Source organism: Nothoprocta perdicaria, unplaced genomic scaffold (genome assembly GCF_003342845.1).
Source record: "Nothoprocta perdicaria isolate Ctin4 unplaced genomic scaffold, notPer1 scaffold_126, whole genome shotgun sequence".
Taxonomy (NCBI): Eukaryota; Metazoa; Chordata; class Aves; order Tinamiformes; family Tinamidae; genus Nothoprocta; species Nothoprocta perdicaria.
Window position 1 is genome coordinate 1278229 of NW_020454383.1, and position 20217 is coordinate 1298445.

A 20217-nucleotide genomic window follows, 5' to 3' on the forward strand; every position below is an offset into this window, starting at 1 on the left:
TTTTAGAACTGTATTTCCCGTATAACATTCTTCCTGATTTTCTTTTTAAGCACAAAGAGGAATTCGATTCTAAGGTGGAGAGGGAAAAGGGATGGATGCAAAATCATCACGGGGGCGGGGGCAAGGAGGGGGCACACGACAGGGACACTGCCCATGTAGCGCGCCGTGGGCCAGCAGCGCGCTCCCGCTCTGCCCGCGCGGAGGCGCGCAGGGGCTGCGGCACGGCGCGGCGCCCGGCCACGCGCTCGCCCGCCGCCTCCTGCCTCTGCCGGCACCAGCAGCGGCAGCCGCGGGGAGGCCGGGAAAGGGGCGCGGGGAGGCGCTGCCAAAGCGGCGGGGACGAGGCGGGCGCCGCGGAGCGCGCAGCGCGGAGCAGCCCCGTCCGCCCGGTAAGGAGCGGGAGGCCCTGCGGTGGTGGCGGCAGCAGCGAGGGAAGAGGCAGCGGTCGTCTTCTTGTCTCTCCTTGTGATCTCCTGCGAGCGCTGCTGCTGCCGCATGTGTGGGTGCCCTGCGGCAGCGGCGCACGCAGCGGCTGCGGCGCGGGCGGCGGGCGCGGGGCTGAACCGAATCGAAGCGAACCGCGCCGGGGATGGCGCCTCTGCTGCGGCCCCGCTTCGCCTTCGCGGCCCCTCGGCTCCTGCGCTGGCAGGGCTTTCAGTTTAGCTGGAGAAGGGGCGCCTGGGCGGCCTGAGCCTGCGGGCATCCGCCGCGGGCGGGCGGGCGCGACCGCAGCCGCAGCCGTGCGAGAGGCAGCGAAGGGGAAGGCAGAGCAAAGGCGCCGCTCCTCCCCTGGCCGGATATATAGTATAAAACCCAGAAGGGGAGGAGAGGTTTGTATTTTTTTTTCTTTTCCTTTCCTCCCTTTCTTTGCTGGGAGTTGCTTGCGTGCGAGGGGAGGAGGGGGAAGCGGTCTGCAGACAGAAGCTGGTCGGAAAAGCGGTAATTAAAGGTAACAGCCTGCTGGGGGGAGAAGCAAAAAAAAAAGTGTGAGGCGGGGGGAGGGAGGCGGAGAGGAAGGGAGGGCGGGGAACGCTATGGAGGGATGATGATGTTGCTTGGAGGAGCGAGAAAGGCAGCAGGGGAAGTGGGGGGCGGCCGGGCCGCCACGGCTGAATGCGTCCTGGGGAGACCGAGCCCGTGCACTGGACTGGGCCGAGCCCGAATCGCTGTGGCGGCCGCAGGACCCGACCCAGCGTGGCCGAGTGTCTGGCGGGCAGCGGGACGCGGCGCTACCTGGAGGCGGCCGTGGCCCGTGCCCCGCGGGGCCAGACCCGAGCAGCTGCCGAGCCCCGCGGGCCGAGCCTCCCAGCCCCGGGCTGCCCCGGGCCCCAGGGCCTGCACTCCACTCCTGCCTGCGCCCGTCCCCGGGTCTGCCAGGCGGTGTCCCGGGCCGTGCCCACGGACAGTGGCAGCTCCGGCCGTGCTGCACACGTCGGCTTCTCCTTGGAAAAGTTCAACTTGAAGAGCAAGCTTATGAATGAAGAGAGGGCTGTTATGAGCCCTGATCGCACCAACAGGGTTTGCTGTGGCTAGGGGATATTTGAGTGTGGTGTTATCCAAAAATTGGGAGTGCTGAGATGCTTCTAAGGCCCTTTACGTCTTCCTATCAGGCCCATATATAAAAAACAAGTGTAGTGTTTGGCATAGGTGTGGTTTTCATTACATGAGAAGAGTTCATATTCTGAGACTTGCTGCTGTTTCATACATCTCATTATAAAGAGGAAATTGCTAAATACTGCTGCTGCCCACCCACATGGCACCACAAAGATTTGTCCCAAATATTTCCTATAGGATCCTATGAAACTCTTCATTTTCTGGAAATTAGAGGCATCTGACCTTATTGTGTCTTGTGTAGTCCTTTACAGTAATGTTGTTACACAGGATAATTTGCTTTTGTGTGTTTGCCTCAAAGCCTTTTAAGGATATAGATAGAGAAAAGTGATAAATAACCAATGACAGACCATTATCTTGCAGTAGGAAGCAATGAAACTAAATGGGAGATGCTTCACTCAGAAATGTTGCACCATAATCAACAGATCAAAAGATTAGTTTCACATCTTTTGGACTGCAATTTTGGTTTCTCTAAGGGTAATTATTTGACTAGGAAAATATTCCCCAAATCTGTATCTGCTCTAACTTGGGTTTCTCTTGAATGTGTTTTAAAATTAATTGTAAAACTGAAATGTTAGGTGGTCCCAAAGATGTGATAAAGCACTTAGCTGTTCAAAAGCTTTTAATTCTAAAGCCAGAGTTTTTGGTGCGTTGCATTAGAGCTCTATTGTCTGCCTGTGTTTGTGTCCTGGGAACCTTCGTCTCCACTTGATAAGAAGTTGATTGCAGTTCAGTTTGACAGCCTAGAGTTTGTTTTCATCTGCGTCTACCATAAAAAAGTGTCACTGTTTCCTGTGTACCTGTGGTATCCTGAAACTGTGTTCTTGAACAGGAGAACATAAGTTCTATTTTCTGTTCATGACTCTATAATATACACTGTCTTATTCTTTGGAAAGTAACCACGTAGTTTAAAGATGGTTGCTTTAGAGGAGTGGTAAAATCCCTCTGTTATAATTCAGTACCTAATGTACAGAACTAATGCAGTCTCTTTGCCTTGTATAAGCATGTTGTCAAAACTTACTACAGTTTTTGTAAAAGAAAAAAAGCTTTTCCTTTGTGTTTTTTTTGGAGTGGAGGTGAGAAGGAGAATGGGGTTACAGAAGTGTTAGGCTCTTACCTTGTCTTACCTTGTCTTACCTTGACTAAAATCACAGCGAACTTCAGTACACTGGTGTTCAAGGTGGAAGACTTTGGGGGAGGGGGAAGGAAGAAGAGGGAGGAAGATACAGTCACTCAAAGACACTTGAATTAAACATGAAGCAATAGCATAATTAGGCCAACCTTTTACTATATTTAGGGGATGTTCAAGAGTGCATCTGATATTGTAATGAAGCTGCAAATCCCTGATTTCTACAACTTTGACTTTAAACTCTCTGTAATCCCTGTTAAGGCTATCTTAGGTTAGTGGTGGGGAAATTTTAAAATAGCGGTTAACAGTCTTGAAGAGCATGTAATAAAAAGCTGAGTAAATAAAAACATTAGCATATCAGATGAAAAAGAAGGGTCTAGGGAGGGAGTGACATAAAAGGGATTGACAGTAGGGGTTGGCCTGTTGCAGACTCTGCTATAGAGACAGCTTTGACTGATAAACTTCCTGTGCTTTCCCTCTGGTTCCGTGATGTGGTTCACTGCACATGTGGGTGGTTGTGCTGGTATAGAAAACATGTAACAGGGCAGAAGAAACACAGCAGGAAATGCAGAATATGGAGGGGCAGGGATTGACATTTTGTCAGCATGATGCAGTAGAGGAGCATGAATGAGCAGCTAGTACCTTCAGCATCCTTTCTCCTAGTACTGATTCCACTTCTGTGGCAGAGCATAGATACTTGCTTCAAATGGTCACTCTGAAACTTTTGAATGTCATTACAAGAAGCTTTTTTTTTTTTTTTCCCCTTTTATCATAGAATCATTATGGTTGGAAAAAACATTCAAGATTATCGAGTCCAGCTGTAAGCCTTTCAACAGTATACCTGCTAAACCATGTCACTAAGTGCCTCGTGCCTCATCTACACATTGCTTGAATACTGCCAGGGATGGTGTCTCCACCCACGTATGAAGCTGCTAATTCTGGTTAACTTGCATATTCCGTTCTCCAGTGGCAATTAATTTTGATCTATATAAGGGACAGATAAATGAGGGCATAGGGAAGGAGAAAAATGTATCTGTCTTAAAATGTAAAAAGGAAGAAGGACCATTTTGCTTGGTGATACCATAGATCTGAGTAGTTCATAGAAGCTGAAGGGCAGTGAAGGATGAGACAGTGAAGTTCGAAATACTCTAGCATCTGATGCTTGACTCATCTAAGGATGATGCCTCTTTTTTATGCCATGTTGTTTGTTTTTGTTGTATAGGTAAACATTGGGGATAATTGCTGCAGGGAATAATGTTACTTCTATTCTGTATCTGCATTATTATCCCGTTACTACTGTTTAAAATTAGAACACTCTTATTCCCTAGTACTTCTAAGTTGAATTTTATCAACTAAGCCCAATGCACTTCTGAGAAGGTTCCCAAGGTCATACTGAGTCTCTGGAAAGTCAGATCTGAAAAGACTGTAGATCCATAAACGAGATTTTAAAAATGGAAGCTTGAATGTGCAGTGCTGTCCAACAGAATTGCTATTTTCTTATGTGCCGTAGATCATAGGAAGAGTTAAGCACCTGCAGATATACCAAAAAATGAGTGTTGACCGAGGTGTGTTTACTCTCCTAGCATAAAAAACTGTTGCACAATGGCACTTCTTGTCTGGGAACTGTTCATCTTTATGAGTGTGATGCTCTCCTTTAGCTACCACAACTTGCCTCTCAGCAAAGCAAAGGGTGTGATTCAGTGGTCATTTTAATTTGACATAACTGTGGGGTACTGCCAAAGGGTCAGCATGTCTTCTTCACCCCTGGTACACGTTACTGATCTCTCACTTATGCTGGTACTACCATTTGTGGCCAAATGCAAATCCACTTTTGTTGTTGTTGGCTTCGTTTTCATTTGGATGAGTTCCTGAGTCCTACTCAGTGCATGACTAAAATGCAGTAGGCAGCCAGCAGAGATTTGCAGTTGGGGAAGAGTAGGCCAATCTTCATTGCTCTCAATAGGAGTCCCGTTTTTGCCAGATTAAAAAAATCATGGAACTGCAGTATAACAAGCTCTGGCGCAAAGCTATGTTAAAACTTCTGCGTAGATTCCAGATTGGATTTGACTTATATCTGGTCATTTTGGAGTGTGAGGAGAGATACCTGTCTATCTTTCTCTGTGAAGACAGACCCTGACAATGCAATATGCCAGTCCAGTGCAAATCTACCCTTCAAGCTTGTGATAGAGGAAACTTGAAGGACAAAAGATTATTTTAAATATCTGGATTCTTGAATGTGGTTGGACCTTATTCTTGTGTGCTAAAAAGAGTTTCTCTGTACTCAGGATGTGGAGCTCTGAATTTGGCTTTTGCATCATTTCTGCCACTGACCCAATTTCCACTCTCACCACCACTCTTCTTGCCTCCACAACCGTTTGTCCTCTATTTAAATTGCAAATTATTTAAGATGTAGTCCATTTTTTTCTGTATTCATTTTTGTTCTGTATTTGCAGATATCCTTTACTGGTATGACCCCAATTCATGGTGTGAGTTCTTTGGTGCTATAATGATATCAACAATATTTTTTTCAGCATGGGATGATCAGAACCATAGGAAGCAGTCATGGAGAAGTATTTCTTGATTCTGATCTTCCTTGTGAAGTCTCCTGACTTTAGTGAATCAGTCCCTATGACTCATGCCAATGTGGGTTGCCATGCACTGCAGCATCTCAGCCCCCCTGGTATGCAGCTACATCTGGCAAAAGTTGTTACATTGGCTATTACTATGGAGTTTAAATTAAAACATTATTCTATTAAAATATGTATGTATTTATATTATATATAATTAATAATATTATCAAAATTGTCTTTTGTTGTATTTTCTGCTTCTCATTTTAATTTTGAATGATAAGCCCATAAGTCTTATTTTTAACACCATCTGAAGTGGAAATTTTATCCTGGGCTTTAGTTTTTAATTTCTGCTAAAATAGTGTTTTAAAAATTCCTTTAGAAAATGGTTTTCAGTGTTATACTGGTACAGATCATAGTGTCAAAATTATGGCATATTAAGTCTTTACAAACTAAAATAGTTAATAGTAAGCTCTTATGTGTAGGCATATAGTCAATATGCTTTTGGTAATTAATGGAAACTGGAATGTTCTTCTCCCACAAATCTTTGGCTTCATTTGTTTTCATTAGAGCATGTAGAGCATGAAGCAGTATTGAAATATTGCAAAAAAAAAAAAAAAAACCTCTGTAATTTGATTATAATCATATTCAAGTTCTAAGCTTATATTTAGGTCTTTTTGTAAGAGTTGACTGTGTGCATGTTTCTCTTTGCATGTCCTATTCTTGGACAGGTGCCAGCAATTACAAACTGCATGGACCTTAGCTCTTCCACCCATACTCACAGAAGAAACTACACTGTGCCAGAAGAATATCCTATTGTTTTTAACTCTTATTATTTTCTGCTTTCTGAGAGTAGCTTTTGAGCAGCTATGCAGGTGACATTTCCTCATACTAAATTTAATTTTTAATCAGTTATGCCTGTATCTGCCATCCATACATTTTCTGAGAAGCAGCAAATTTTCTTGTACAAGTTAATAAAACAACTGTAAAAATTAGTGACTGGTGTAAGAATGGCATGTAAGAATGGCAGTACTGGTCACAAACCTGGATGCTTAAAATTTGCTTTCTAAAGTAGTGGTTTAGCGTTGCCTTATCCAAGGTCAGATCCATAGTGTCAGCATGTGATAGTGCCAGATCCATAGTGCCAGCAGGTTACATCATGTGTGTTCTTCCCGTTTCCCTTATTGCTCTCTCACCTTTGGAATCTGGCCAGTAATCAAGTATTGAATAAGAAGGGCTTATTTATCTTATTGTGTTCCAAGATGAATGGCAATGCTGTGTTATACCAAATGTAGACTACAAACCTAAGTTTGCATTTTCAGCTTTGAATGGTTTGTACTTGTCTTTACTGGAAACTCTGTTTTCACAACTATCTGTTATGTTATATAAAACTGGAACCATTTGGCCAGGACAAATTCCCTTTTTGTTTGATCTTCATGAAAAAAACTATAGAAATGGTTTAATGAAGGACAGAAAGGTTCTCTGATCTCGCTGCTGGTTCTGTAAAGAAAGTGGATTTATTTTGCATCCAGTGTTTCAGGAAAGCCTTTTCTTAGAGACAAGAATCAGCAATTATTGGTGAGCTATACAGTTTCATTCATGAGATAGTGAATATAAATACACCATGGTGAACGCTACTGAATGATACTGTCAAGGAATATTCCTTCAGAAATGTCCTTAATAGGGTGAAAGTGTAAAATGACTGCAGTTTTGTAAACAATGTTACGTATGGACTATAAGGCAAAGATGTCCAAAGCTGTTCAATCATTTATTGACATTAAATCAAACAGATCTAGCTTTGAAAAAATTCAAAGAGCAGAGATTGTAAATATGAAAAGGTGCCAACCTTTGGGGAGCTTAATGATACACCTTAGTAATTTCAGTAAGAAGGATTCTAATGTTATTCACAAAATATATGAGTATTAGAAAAGCACAGTGGTGTTCTAAAATGTTCTTTAAACTGAGAATACCATGGAGTTAACAATAGAATATATGAATTGGTTTGGTAGTAGCCAAAGGTGCTATCATTTAATAATTCATTGGTGGTATATGAATTTGAGTCATTTTCAGAGATAACTATGATATCCCAAATGAGAATTATGAGTGGTGCTTAACTGTGGTGTGCTGCTACAGTATGGCAGCCTCTGAATACTTTTGTATCCTGTTGCAGTTGTTGCTGACATGCAGGCTAGTACAGTTTTAAAATAAACACTGAGACTTTGCCCCTTAAGCACAAGTCATAATAACATTGAGAAAATTGTAGCTGCAGCAGTTGACACTGCTTTGGTGATTTGAGGTTTGACTAATGATTACTAGGTAAGGTAGAAAAGGGGTCTGAAATCAAGCATTTGAGCACAATAAAACTATTTTTTTTTTGAGCATGCCATCCTACAGAGATGTTATCTTATCACTTTGTTGCATGTGTATGTGGCTGCATGATGCATAGATTTAGTATCTTCAGTCATATAACAATTGCTTGGAAAATTACTTTTCAGTTACTTCTCTCATTTTGAATACTGGCCTAGTTGCTGTTTTGAAATTTTCTGTAAATAACTGTAGACCTCTTATCTTTGCTCCCCACAGCAATATCACTCTATGACTAATCATACAAGGTTACTCCCCATTTGTGAAAGTTTCCCCAGCACAGTATCACACTATCACTAATGGCATAAGGTCATTCAGTGCGTGATAGTCTGCTCAGTTATGGAGGACTGTGTTGTCTTTTAGCTTGCAGAAGCATCTGAGATGAAGCATTGCTTCATTTTTCACCAAGGATTTGAGATACAGGAGTTTCTTGTTTCCAGCACAGCTGTAGGCTAATTCAGCTGTTGGGTCTAAGATCAGTGTTGCAGAACCCAGTGATTCTCACTCTTAGAGAGCTTCTATAAGTGTGGTCATACATGATGTGTTCAGACATGGTGCCTGGAAGCAAAATAGTCCTGATGGGTAGTGAATATCCTCAGTTCTATATTGCCAAACACATGAACTCTGTCCTTGTTTCAATGGGGACCATGAGCACAAACCTTCTGCTCATGTGACTTCTGCTAGATTGTCACATAGCTAGCTAGTCTGTATGAATGGTTTGGCCTTGAGCTGTGTTGCAGAAGCAGTTTGGAGGTGTGGTGAAGAACACAAGAAAATAAGCTTTACGGAACTTGTCCAGGCTCGGGGAAGCCAATGAGATCAGCTGTTGCTGGTTTTCTTCAGTGTGGCAAGGCAGAAGAGGTTGGCAAAGACTTTCTGTGCCAGTATTATTCAGAGCCAGTAGAACAGTGGGAGCAGAGAGACTGCAGCGAATCTTTACAAAACCATCTGTTTTTACCACCTGTCATTGCCTATTCACAAACACACAATCTTATCTGACATTAGTACTATAAATATTCCTCTTTATGTACTAACGTAGTTCTTTAAGAACTTTAAGAACTAACATAGTTCTGAAATTCCTGCATAACATGTTCATAGTTCAGTCGGAGGACTGTAGCTGTGCTGTCTTGAGAGAGTGCGGGTGTGAGAGTGAAAGGGGCAGAGCGAGAGGGTGGGAGAGCAGCAGAGAGTGAGGCAGAATGGCAGAGAAGGAGAGTCAGAGGGAAGAGAGAGAACAGAGAGAAAGAGGGAGAAAGAGAGGCAAGAGGAGGGGGAGAGAGGAAAAGAGAGTCAGGGGGAGAGGGAGAGAGCTGCAGAGGAAGAGGGTGAGTAGCATAGGGGAATAGGGAGGGAGTGTGGTGGAGAGTAAGGGAGCACAGCAGGAAGGGGGAGGGAAAGAGAGTGCCAGAGGGGAAGGAGGGAGATGCAGGAAGGCAGAGAGGAAGAGATGAAGAGAGGGAGAAAAAGATTGGCCAATGGAGAGGGTGACAACAGGGAGAGGGAGGAAGAGAGGGAGGAAGGAGCAGAGAGGGAAAGGGAAAAATGGAGAGAGAGGTGGGGAGGGAAGGAGAGGGAGAGGTGGGGAAAAGCAGCAGCAAGCAGGGGAAAGGTAAGAGAGGGAGGCAAAATGAGAGAGGCAGAGAAGAGGCAGAGGAGAGAGGTGTAGCAAGGGGAGGGGATGGATGGAGAGGGGGGCAGCAGGGTGCAGAGAAGGAGAGAAGTGGAGAGGAAAGAGGGAGTGAAGAATGAGGAGACGCAGAGAGAGACAGAGTGCAACTGGGAGGGAAAGAGGGAGGAGAGAAGAGAGAGGCAGAGAGGAAGGGATCTTGTTTGTTACTCCTTTTGCACATGGATCCAGTGATCAAACCTTTCAGTTCAGTAGGAAAAGCTTGGAGTTCTGCATACAACTGGAGACTTTTGTCTTAGCTCTATGTCTACCTATACTTTTGCTTTTATTTCGTGCTCATTCTAGACTCTGCCAACAGAACAACACTGTTAAGTCAATCATATATGCAGATTAACTCCTATCTGACAGCGAAGCAATAACATCATAAAGCTGTATCTACATAACTTGGGAGAATCTTAACTGGTTTTCCAGCTTAATTAGCGCTACATTTACTGCAGTTTTGATTTTCATGTAGCAAAGAGATGTATCAAGAGAAAATGCGTACCTCAAAAGTGATCATTCTTCTGGAGAATGATAAACAAGCTGAAGTTGCATTAAATCTGAGCACATCTTTGCAGTCTTTTTTGCAGTGCTACATTTCCCTCAGGCCAGAACTGTGACGCATGTAAGAGGACAGATTGCTTTGTGACTGCAAAGTAGAATATAATATTAAAAATTCAGTCTTAAAGGTTAAGGGTCGCTACATATAACTTAAATTCACCTTTAAAAACAGATAAATCATGTTAAAAATAATTTTAAAAGGCAAATAAAAAAAGTTCCCATTGCTTACCATGAAGATGAGGAGATTTTTGCCTTCCAAAGTGACAGTCTTGTCGATTATCAACAAACCAACTACTCTACTGCTCACTAACATTTAATTTCCATGGCAACCTAAGCTACTCTGTTTTCCTCGGAGATAAAATGAGGTGATCTGGTGTCCTTGATAGGAACTAAGCTCTGAGCTAAAGTTCAGATATTCAAAATGTTAAAGCATTTCATTATTCCTCCACGTTTTCACTGAAGTGTTAAGTGGTGATCCCTGTCAGCAGAGTTTGGTGCTTTGCTCTAAGTATCTTTATAAAAAAGTAACCTTATGCAGATGACTCATTCATGAAATAAAAAGTGCATTTGCATATTCTTTTTCTCTTGCTTGCTTTCTTGAATTTCTTGAAATTCCAAAAATTCTTATGTGCTAAGTGTGACCTTATGTCCTGTGCACACAAAATACCATGCCCCAGATGCTCTGTCTTAGCTAATTTTAAGCTGAAGTGCTCAGAATTGCCTGCAGCAGCTACCTTGAAAATTTATCGTACAAGTTCAGAATTTTCATAGCATTGCTGCTTTTGTTTTGTGCCCCGTAGCAAAACTGCTACCAAATCAGAATATTCTGCTTGCACAAATTTAGGTAGTACATCTATTTGCCATTTATTTGTAAAACAGATTGAAGAAGTACTGGTAGTCTGTGGCGCAGGGTCCAGCTGGTGACCTGTAGTTAGCAGTGTCCCCCAGGGGTCGGTCCTCAGTCTGGTCCTGTTCAACTTTTTCATTAACAACCTGGATGAAGGGATAGAGTGCTCCCTCAGCAAGTTTGCTGATGATACCAAACTGGGAGGAGTAGCTGATAGCCCTGAGGGCTGTGCTGCCATCCAGAAGGACGTGGACAGACTGGACAACTGGGCGGTTAGAAATCTCATGAAGTTCAACAAGGGCAAGCACAGGGTCCTGCCCTTGGGGAGGAATAACCCTGGATACCAGTACAGATTAGGGGTTGACCTGCTGGAGAGCAGCCCCACAGAGAGGGACCTCGATGTCGTGGTGGATGATAAGATGACCATGAGGCAGCAGTGTGCCCTGGTGGCCAAGAAGGCCAATGGGATCCTGGGGTGCATGGAGAAGAACATCTCCAGAAGGTCGAGGGAGGTGATCGTCCCCCTCTACACAGCCCTGGTGAGGCCACATCTGGAGTACTATGTCCAGTTCTGGGCTCCCCAGTACAAGAAGGATGCGGAGCTGTGGGAGAGAGTCCAGTGCAGGGCTACGAGGATGCTCAGGGTCCTGGAACATCTGTCCTATGAGGAAAGGCTGAGAGTGCTGGGCCTGTTCAGCCTGGAGAAGAGAAGGCTGAGGAGGGACCTGATCAGTGTCTATGAATACCTCAAGGGAGGGGAGTGAGGAGGAGGGGCCCGGCCTCTTCTCCGTGATGGACAGCGATAGGACTAGAGGAAACGGCCACAAGCTGATGCACCAAAAGTTCCACAGGAACTTAAGGAAACATTTCTTGACTGTGTGGGTGACACAGCACTGGCACAGGCTGCCCAGGGAGGCTGTGAAATCTCCTTCTTTGGAGATCTTTAAAACCAGCTTGGACGCAGCCCTGTGCCACGTGCTCTAGGTGACCCTGCGTGTGCAGGGGAGTTGGACTAGATGACCTCTGAGGTCCCTTCCAACCTTAAGCATTCTATGATTCTATGAAGGTTAAGGTTGGGGAAGTACCTTTAGAATAACATATGTAACTGTGCTTCTGTGGCTTTATCGCCTTACCTTTAAAATGCCCCTGTTTTTCATACATTCTGCTTTCAACCTGTTCACTGGGAGAGTTAGCTTACCAATCACGCTCATTACTTTGCCCAATTTGATTTGTTATCTTTTCTTAAAAAGAATTTGACTGAAAAATAAAACATATCAGCTTTCTATTTTCCTTTGATCTCCTATTCATGAGTTCTAAGCTGACAACTGTTTAACATTTTTATGTCAGGCCTTTCTTCATTGTTCAAATCAGTCTTGTAAAATAAATAATGGTATAGTGTTAGCAAGGGAATGTGCATCCTCATATCTTAGGTTAAACCTAAAAATTATTCTAATATTCCTCAACCAGAACTGTATGATATGAGAACCAAACATGAATGTTTAGTTGTGCATGCTGGGCCATAGATGAAATTTTCTGTATCATCCTGAGGATATTTTCTGCTAGAACATGTTGGTTTTATTGGCCTAGTTAGTCACTTCAATTTCTGTTTATATATATGTATGCTTTTGGAGAGGTCTTTTTTTCCATCTGTGTCTTCCACTTCATATTTATGAACAATAAATATGAGTTGTAACACAGCACAAATGCAGAGTATTAAAATATACACTAGGGAACAATGTTTAAAAAATTCTTATGGTGGATATGACTTGTTTTCGCTTGTTCTAGCCTAGCACTTCCAATTGGCAAGAGCAGTGTTTGATGTAATATTTGCCTGATGACATCAAGAGGCAGTACTGTAGCAAATATTTGGGCCACTAGGCTCTGGTCTCAGAACCAAATAGAGGTAAGTCTGCAGGAGAACATGATCCTTAGTTGCATTCTAAAAGAATTCAACTGATTTTAGTCTTGTTTAAACAAGTGTGAGCTAATATTTCAGAATAATCAGCTATTTTTTCTGAATTCCTTTGAGGTTTTCTGGAGACACTGTTAAGGGGCTTTCTAACAGAAAGTTGTGTTGTGTATGTGCATTTCTGAGTTCTGTATTCTTCTTAATCAGTAGTTAGAACTATAGAGCTCTAAAGATTTCAGTTCTCTTCTTTCTTGTATCACGGATTACCCGCGAGAAGTTACTTTTGTGAGATGACTCCTCGATAAGATTGAGGGCTTGAGCAATTTATTATTTTATGACAGTGAAATGAGGATGAATAGATAAGGAAGTATGATCATGAGATGCCCATTCTTGTAAAGTGGTCCAATGAGCAAGAGACATGTTAAATTCCTGTTCCAAATATGATCCTGTACAAGGCAAAAGTTGTCCAGATGAACATAATGTAATGGTACTGTACAGGAAACAAGGAATAGTTTACTCTTTAAATCTCATGGCTGAATTCAAATTATCCATCAGGTTGGATGGGATTCACACTCAGATGCTGAAAGACATGGGTAATATAGTTATCATTGTGAAAAATTGTGATTATCAGAGATGTTCATCATGACTAGAAAAAGGCTAACATTACATAAAGAGCAGGGGGATTGGACTAGATGATCTCTGGGGGACCTTTCCAACCTGAACCATTCTGTGATTCCGTGATCTTTAAGAAGAGGAAGGAGAATCCAGGGAACTATAGGCCTTGCTTCCATCAGTCTTATCGCAAATGAGTCTTACTCAGTCCCTAGAGAAACTGTATCACATCTGCATGAAATCCATTTCCAAACACATGACAGATGAGAGGGTTGACCTTCTCACAGTTGACCCAGATGTACCAAAAACAAGTCGGGCTTCCCAGCCTCAGTGCCATCAATGATGAAATGACTGACAGTGTATATAAGCAGACAGCAGTGGAGGTAGTTCTTGACTTTGGCTTCAGTGAGACATTATCATGCTAGCTTGTTAAAAGAAACAGTAAAATAATCCAGAGGGGCAAGTGCCACTGGGCTTTAGTTAGTTGATTTTATTCACCAGTATAAGATCTTTGTGATAACAACATCCGCCATTAAATGGCAGAGATTGTTATAGGGATAGGTGTATCAATTAGTAATTAGCAATTAGCACAACTAAAGGGAGTACATTGCTTGCCCCAGTAAAACGCCATAGCATTTCTTCACCCTGAGTGTACAGGGCTCTCAGCCTTGCAGGAATTGACAACTGGTAGCATATCTCTTCTCCCTGGATGTTCAGGGGACACTCAACCTTATATGTAGTTACCTTAGCAAAGTGTCCCGGGTGGGAAGGGGAGGGATACTCATGGTCTAGCTGGAGGAGTTGGTCAGGTGTCATTCCTGACCCCTGTTCAACTTGGCAGTGCTCGACTCTGTCCTTTATGTCCTTAGGGAAGGAGTACATGACTGTGTACACACAAGGTCATCCTTGTGAGGTGATGCTTCCAGAGTCTTCGAGTGAGTTGTGAAAGATTATCTGCACTTTGCATGGTTAGCAAGATGAGTTTCAATCCCTTACTGGGTGCTTTGCAACTTTAAGGAGTTAGTTGCTGTTTGCAAATTTCAGCCAAGTGAGACCACCCTGCCTCCCTCTGTTGTTGGAGAGAGTACCCAGTTTCTCCATCACTTTTCTGGAATATTGGTAGATTTCATGCAATTTGACAGCTTAGTGGTTTTATTTTAGCTGTTCCTAAATGTGTGAGGAGCTGTAGAAAAGTATGGAAATCTGTTGTTAAAGCTAGTTTGTCAAAGATAACATGCAGATAAGAGGGAGTGAGATAGAAGAAAGTCAATCTACTCTCAAGATATCAAGATCAGTAACTTAGTATTGTCAATGATGATTTGTTTTTCAGTTGAAAGATTTCTTATTTATAACATTTGTCTATTTTACCATCGGCACTACAGTATTTATTTGAAGGAGCCAATTTGTGGAAAGGGATAAGGGAGGAAATAGAGAATAAAAAGCCAGAGTAATTAGACGTATGATTTATTAATATTCAAGTCAGGAGTGCATAGGAACAAATAGGACCTTTGCACAGAGCGAAACAGGAACCCAACCCCAAAGTCCAAAGTCCCAGTTCCCCACATTGGGTGAGAATGGTCAGAGTAAGTCTTAGGCACAAGCACTCCCTGGGCCTGGTTAGGGAAAGGTATTGCAATCAGATGTTGTTTATCCTCTGTGGTTTATCTATGTTCCAGATTAATACCAATGCCAACTACATTAAGGGTAGGGCCATACAAATGTCGCTATATTGCTTCAGGGCTGATTCCAGTCCAAAACCTTTTTTTTAAACTTAATGCCTCAGTCAAGAAGCCCTGGAGCCCTGAGGTGAACTATTTTAGGGGTGACAGAGCTCATTTAGTTGCTCATGAATGTGCATGAATGTGTAGGAAGTAGGAAAAAAATGTGATGAATCCAAGTGTATATGGTTTGAGAAAGCCTGAATCTGAACTCTTGGCCTTAGCTGGTATAAGCTGCTTCAGGGAACAACATTCAAGTAACTAAAACAAACAAAAACTTACTTAACATGCAGTCGTAGCCTTTCATTTCCTTGTTCAGTGTGTTTCTGTGGAGTACTTTTCCCAAGCTACATCTATTTGATTAATTTAGGCATTGCAATTAATTTACTTATCCCTGTCTGCAGGAGAGCCGTGTTTATAAAAAGTCTTGATGTGCAGAAATAATGTTTTGAGTAGGTGTGGATTTCCTATGGTTGATATTGCTATAGCAACACTTCCCTCCAAACCATGACTATAGCTACAGAAGGTGCCATTGATTTTTTGTGTTGTAAAATGTAGCTGTATTTATTGCAAAACTGAACTGCCTAATGTAAAATAAATGAGACTTCTTTTTCATATTTATCCTACCACAAACCTCAATTATCCTTTCAAGAGAAGTCATTTTGTATTGAAGAAAATCTTCTATTAGTGTTTTGGGAAGCTCTTGCCAGATGTGATAAAGTTTTTCACTCTCATGATTTTGTATACTTGTTACAGCTTAATTTAAGCATAATGATTTGCTGAGGCAGTTTTACTGGGGAGATTCTCTGGTGGAATGTCTCTGCCTCTGTTGGACAGTTTTTCAGAAGAGGATAATTAAGACCTTGTCTAGATATTTAAGGAGACAAATTTGGAAAAAAAAAAAGAGAGAGAAAAAAGGAAACATTTACATATGAGGTAACATGAAATTGATTATTCATTTCAAAGAGTATGTTCCTGTGTAAATTTGAGTCTCATTGTTCATATAAAATAAGGATGTATGTGTTCATGTTTGTTTGCACTCCAGAAGTATAGAAAGCAAACAGGGAGTATCTAAGATCTAAGGATCTTCAATAGCACTTCAGTATGTATTATGATATTAGGTAGGTCCAGATGGTGGTAACTTTCTGCATGCTCCAGCATTGCTGTGGCAGTATAAAAGGTGCATTGAAGCTATCCTCTCAATATAAAGCATTGCTCAGCTTTCAGTTTGAGCTAAACTGAAGAGTCATGCTGGCTCCCGTGCTTCCTAGCAGAGGTGCAGTAGACATTCTACCCCCAAGACCTGTTCTAGGTTCTATTTTACTATATAAGCAGTTTCTGTACTACTCGAGATGTGAACGGAAAGCATGCAGGAGCAAATTGCAGATCTTCAGCTGCTTTGTGTAGTTTCCAAATTGAGTCTAACACGGTCAGCCTTTAGTGGCTTATAATTATAAATCCAACCAGCAAAATTCAGACTTTCTCGGTGTGCTGTGTCCTGGGGGGCCCTTACTAGTTCACCTGTGGTATGGCGTAGAGTCACATCTAGACTGGCACTGTAACCCAGCAAACATCTTTGTGTAAGTTAGAGCGCTGAGCAGCTCAGCCTCTTTGGCAGATGTCAGCTTAAATTTGGATGAGTTTGTTAATTCAACTGTGCTGATCCCCCTGCCTTTTGAGTAACTCTGTACTGTTGTCCCTAATATGCCTTTTGTATATCGTCTTCAGTATGCTGCTTGAAAGTTATCTGTCTTTAACCAGAGCCATAGTATCAGAATCTAAGCAGTGAAATATGCATATTAACTCCCAAACCCACAGATATTAAAATCTAGAAAAATAATTTTGATTACACTTTATAGAAGGTGCAACTGCTTTTATGAAATAAACCTTAAAAATGTACAGCAACAGCAGAAGAGGTGAGAGTGCAATAGCATGTTATCTCCAATTTGACCTACAATCTGGGAAGTCGTTGTTGTGGAAACAGAGGCACTTGGGGCTTCATAGGTTTTCTTTTGAATTTCTTGGATATGATCTTCTGTTTGGCCACGCCTTTAAGCTTTACAATTTGTAAGATCCAGCAGGTTTTATGCTAAGGAATGACAGGCCGGTAGCAGTAATTTTATCCTGATTACTTGCTTCTGTTTGTTCTGTAATATGTAGCTTGTTCATTTGGCTTGATTTAAATTCCACTTTGTGCTTTGGAATGACTTTTACTGAAAGGTCTTGAGGTGGGATATGGATATAGTTTGCTGAAGGACCTTTGCCTGTCTAGTGTAGGCAAGAAGTAGTGTGACATCCATAAACTGACACTGTTCATATGATCCCACATGTTTGCTTCTAGGGGAATTTTGAAGAGCTATAGAGGACAGAGTCATACAGCCTCACATTGTTGCTCACCTCCTAAAATGGCCTATACAGAATAGCCCCTGTAGTATCTGTCTCTGTGTGTGCTTGGCATCCTGGACACTGAGGAAGGAGAAAGTTGTTTTATTGGGAAAGAAATAGTGCAGCATAGGGACAATGCTTTAGCATCAGAGAGCATCATGTCATGTTGATGTTTTCTGAAAGCTAAACACGTTTAAGATGTAGCCACTTACTGTGTAATTTGTGACAGATGCAGTGTCTTGTAGCTGAGTCTCATACAAGCTAGTTTTAGGCTAGTTAGGAGTGGACATGGACTTTATACTGTCAAGTCTCATGCTCTAAGTATAAGACTTGGTCAGCTATCCTTTCTTCCACAAAATTCTGTATTAATGGATGGCATCTCTCTGTCTCCCACACTTGGTATGAGACATGCGGTAGACAGGGAGACATCATTACATTGCATAGTGCTGCACTCAGGTTTTGCCTTCCTGCTGTGTGACATTGTGGGTTGATTGCTCACATTTTAAATGATCTGAAAATTTAATGCATTCACTATAGGACCCTGATGCATTCCATCTCCTCACTGCTGTCAAGCAATCTAGTGCACAGTGTTTATCGTTTAATATTGGAATAGTTGGAGGAGTTTTTCCATTTTTCTTTTCAGTTTTCAAGGATTGTGTAATGTAGTATTTTCTTATTATTTAGATATGCAGTGAAAGTTCAACAGAATCTACATTAGTTTATGGTACTGAAGATTTTGCTTAACTTTTTCACATGGTTATAAAAGTGTTTAAGAAAATTACAGAAGCCTTGATAAACTGACTACAAGAAGTTATTTGTGTCCAACAAAGGATCTTTAAGGGAAAGAAACAAGTGTCAGTGTTTATTCTGATTTCCTAGTAAGGAATAAAACATTTCTAACTTTAATTTGATGCTCGTGTCAATGTCCTTTCTATGCCCTCAACTCATATTTCAAAAGCTACAGCTGTATCTGTAACTTTTACATTCTCCGTATTTCTTCATTATGAATTCTGACCTTGTCAAGTGGGTTGCTTTCATAACTACAAACAGCAACAGGAATCCAAATCACAATACATTCTTAGGCCAGCAATCTGTATTTCCAGTGCATTCCTGCAGTGAAATGAAGCTACTCTGCATGCTGTTAATATAATGAACTGCAGAAAAGCAGTTTAGCAAACTGTGAATGCAAAATTTTCTTTTTTTATTAGATTTTACTGCCTTATTAAGTCTGATAATTGTGAAAGACATCATCTTTTCTTTATGAGTTTTAATAATTCAAAGAGAAAATGTACTATCCTATGCATTAGTTAAATGGGTATATGTTCAGTGCCTCAAAGCCACATTGAATTTTCTTCAGTTATCAGTAGGTTCCTGTATGATGCCAACTGGAAAAGAAATGCATTATATTGCTGGATGTTATTTTGTTATGTGACTCACCTAAATGAAAATCATTGCCTATTAAATTTGTCACCTGGAGTTGTTTGAAGTTTCTTAAAGTTGTCTAAAGTGCTTCCTTTCCTAGCTTAAGGAGGTGTATAAAATACTGCATAAAAGACACAGTCTCCTTTCTTTTTAAAGATGGCAACTGATAATTTGATCTGGAGAAATAACATTTCAAAACAGATTGACTTAATGCAGCTTCATGTGTGAGAACATACCCGCTGTGCAATTTTGTTTTCCCATAAACACCACTTTACATGCTGATTGCATCTTAATTAAGGTTACAGACTCTTGAATTATATGCTTCAATTCAGTCATGATATGTTTTAAAGAACTGGGAATCCTAACCAACTTATTTTTTGTTGTTTGTTTGTTTGTTTGTTTGTTTGTTTTGTCATGATTGTTTTGGACTTTTTTTTTTTCTTAAGAGGCAATGCCTCCTCTCTCACTTCCAGAAATTCTTTCCTCTAATTTATAGTATTTTGATTTACAAAATAATTTATTTGTGTTTTCTTACTCATTAAAATAATCATTCTGAGCATAATGGGTTTCACCTACAAATTCTTAGTGTCATGTACTGATATAATCTTGGCTTTGGCTATTTGCAATAGCTCCAGTGAAATTAAGTGTTTTGAACAATCTTGCTTTTGCTCTCTGACAAGTTTCCTCTTGGAGAAAAGAGGCTTGGATTTGTCAGCCAGAAAGGAAAGGATCAAAGTGGGAAATGTTCAGCCATGACCATTTAGAATCTCAACATACTTCTTTTTACACAGATTTGTGCAAATACTTGTGGTCTACATTTAATTGCTAAGTACATAGATGCTGATCTCAGTCTTAAAAAAGTGTGATTCTTTTTTATTAACAAATATGTTCAAATATCTTGGACTGTTGTGTATTGTTTACATATGTGTTTTTGAGAAGTCTGGATGCCAGAGCTCAGAGGGTTGTGATAAATGGGCCTGAGTCTAAGTGGAGGCCTGTGACCAGTGGAGTCCCCTGGGGGTCAGTACCGGGCCCAGTGCTGTTCAGATTCTTCATCAGTGACTTTGATGAGGGGACAGAGTGCACCCTGAGCAAGTTTGCAAGTGATAAAAAATTGAGTACAGTGGCCAGCACACCAGAGGGCTCTCAGAGGGCAGCCATTCAGAGGGATCTAGACAGGCTGGAGAGTTGGGCAGGGAGGAACCTCATGACGCTCAACAAGGACAACTGCAGGGTCCTGCACCTGGGGATGAATGACCCCAGGCACCAATATAGATTTGGGATTGATCTGCTGGACAGCAGCTCCATGGAGAGGCATTTGGGAGTCCTGGTTGACACCAAGTTAACCATGAGCCAGCAGTGTGCCCTCGTGGTCAAGAAGGCCAAAGGGATCCTGGCCTGCATGAGGAGGAGCGTTGCCAGCAGG

The 20217-nt window shown here is 41.8% G+C and overlaps 1 protein-coding gene across 2 annotated transcripts in view; it reads left to right on the plus strand.

The window, feature by feature from the left end:
• The first annotated feature begins 852 nt into the window (after positions 1 to 852).
• FAR2 (fatty acyl-CoA reductase 2) overlaps positions 853 to 20217 on the plus strand; it is a 126200-nt gene continuing 106835 nt past the window's right edge. For both annotated transcript variants that reach the window (XM_026033234.1, XM_026033236.1), the window contains exon 1: positions 853 to 949. The gene's annotated coding sequence lies outside the window, so the exon portion shown is untranslated. The remainder of the gene's footprint in view (positions 950 to 20217) is intronic.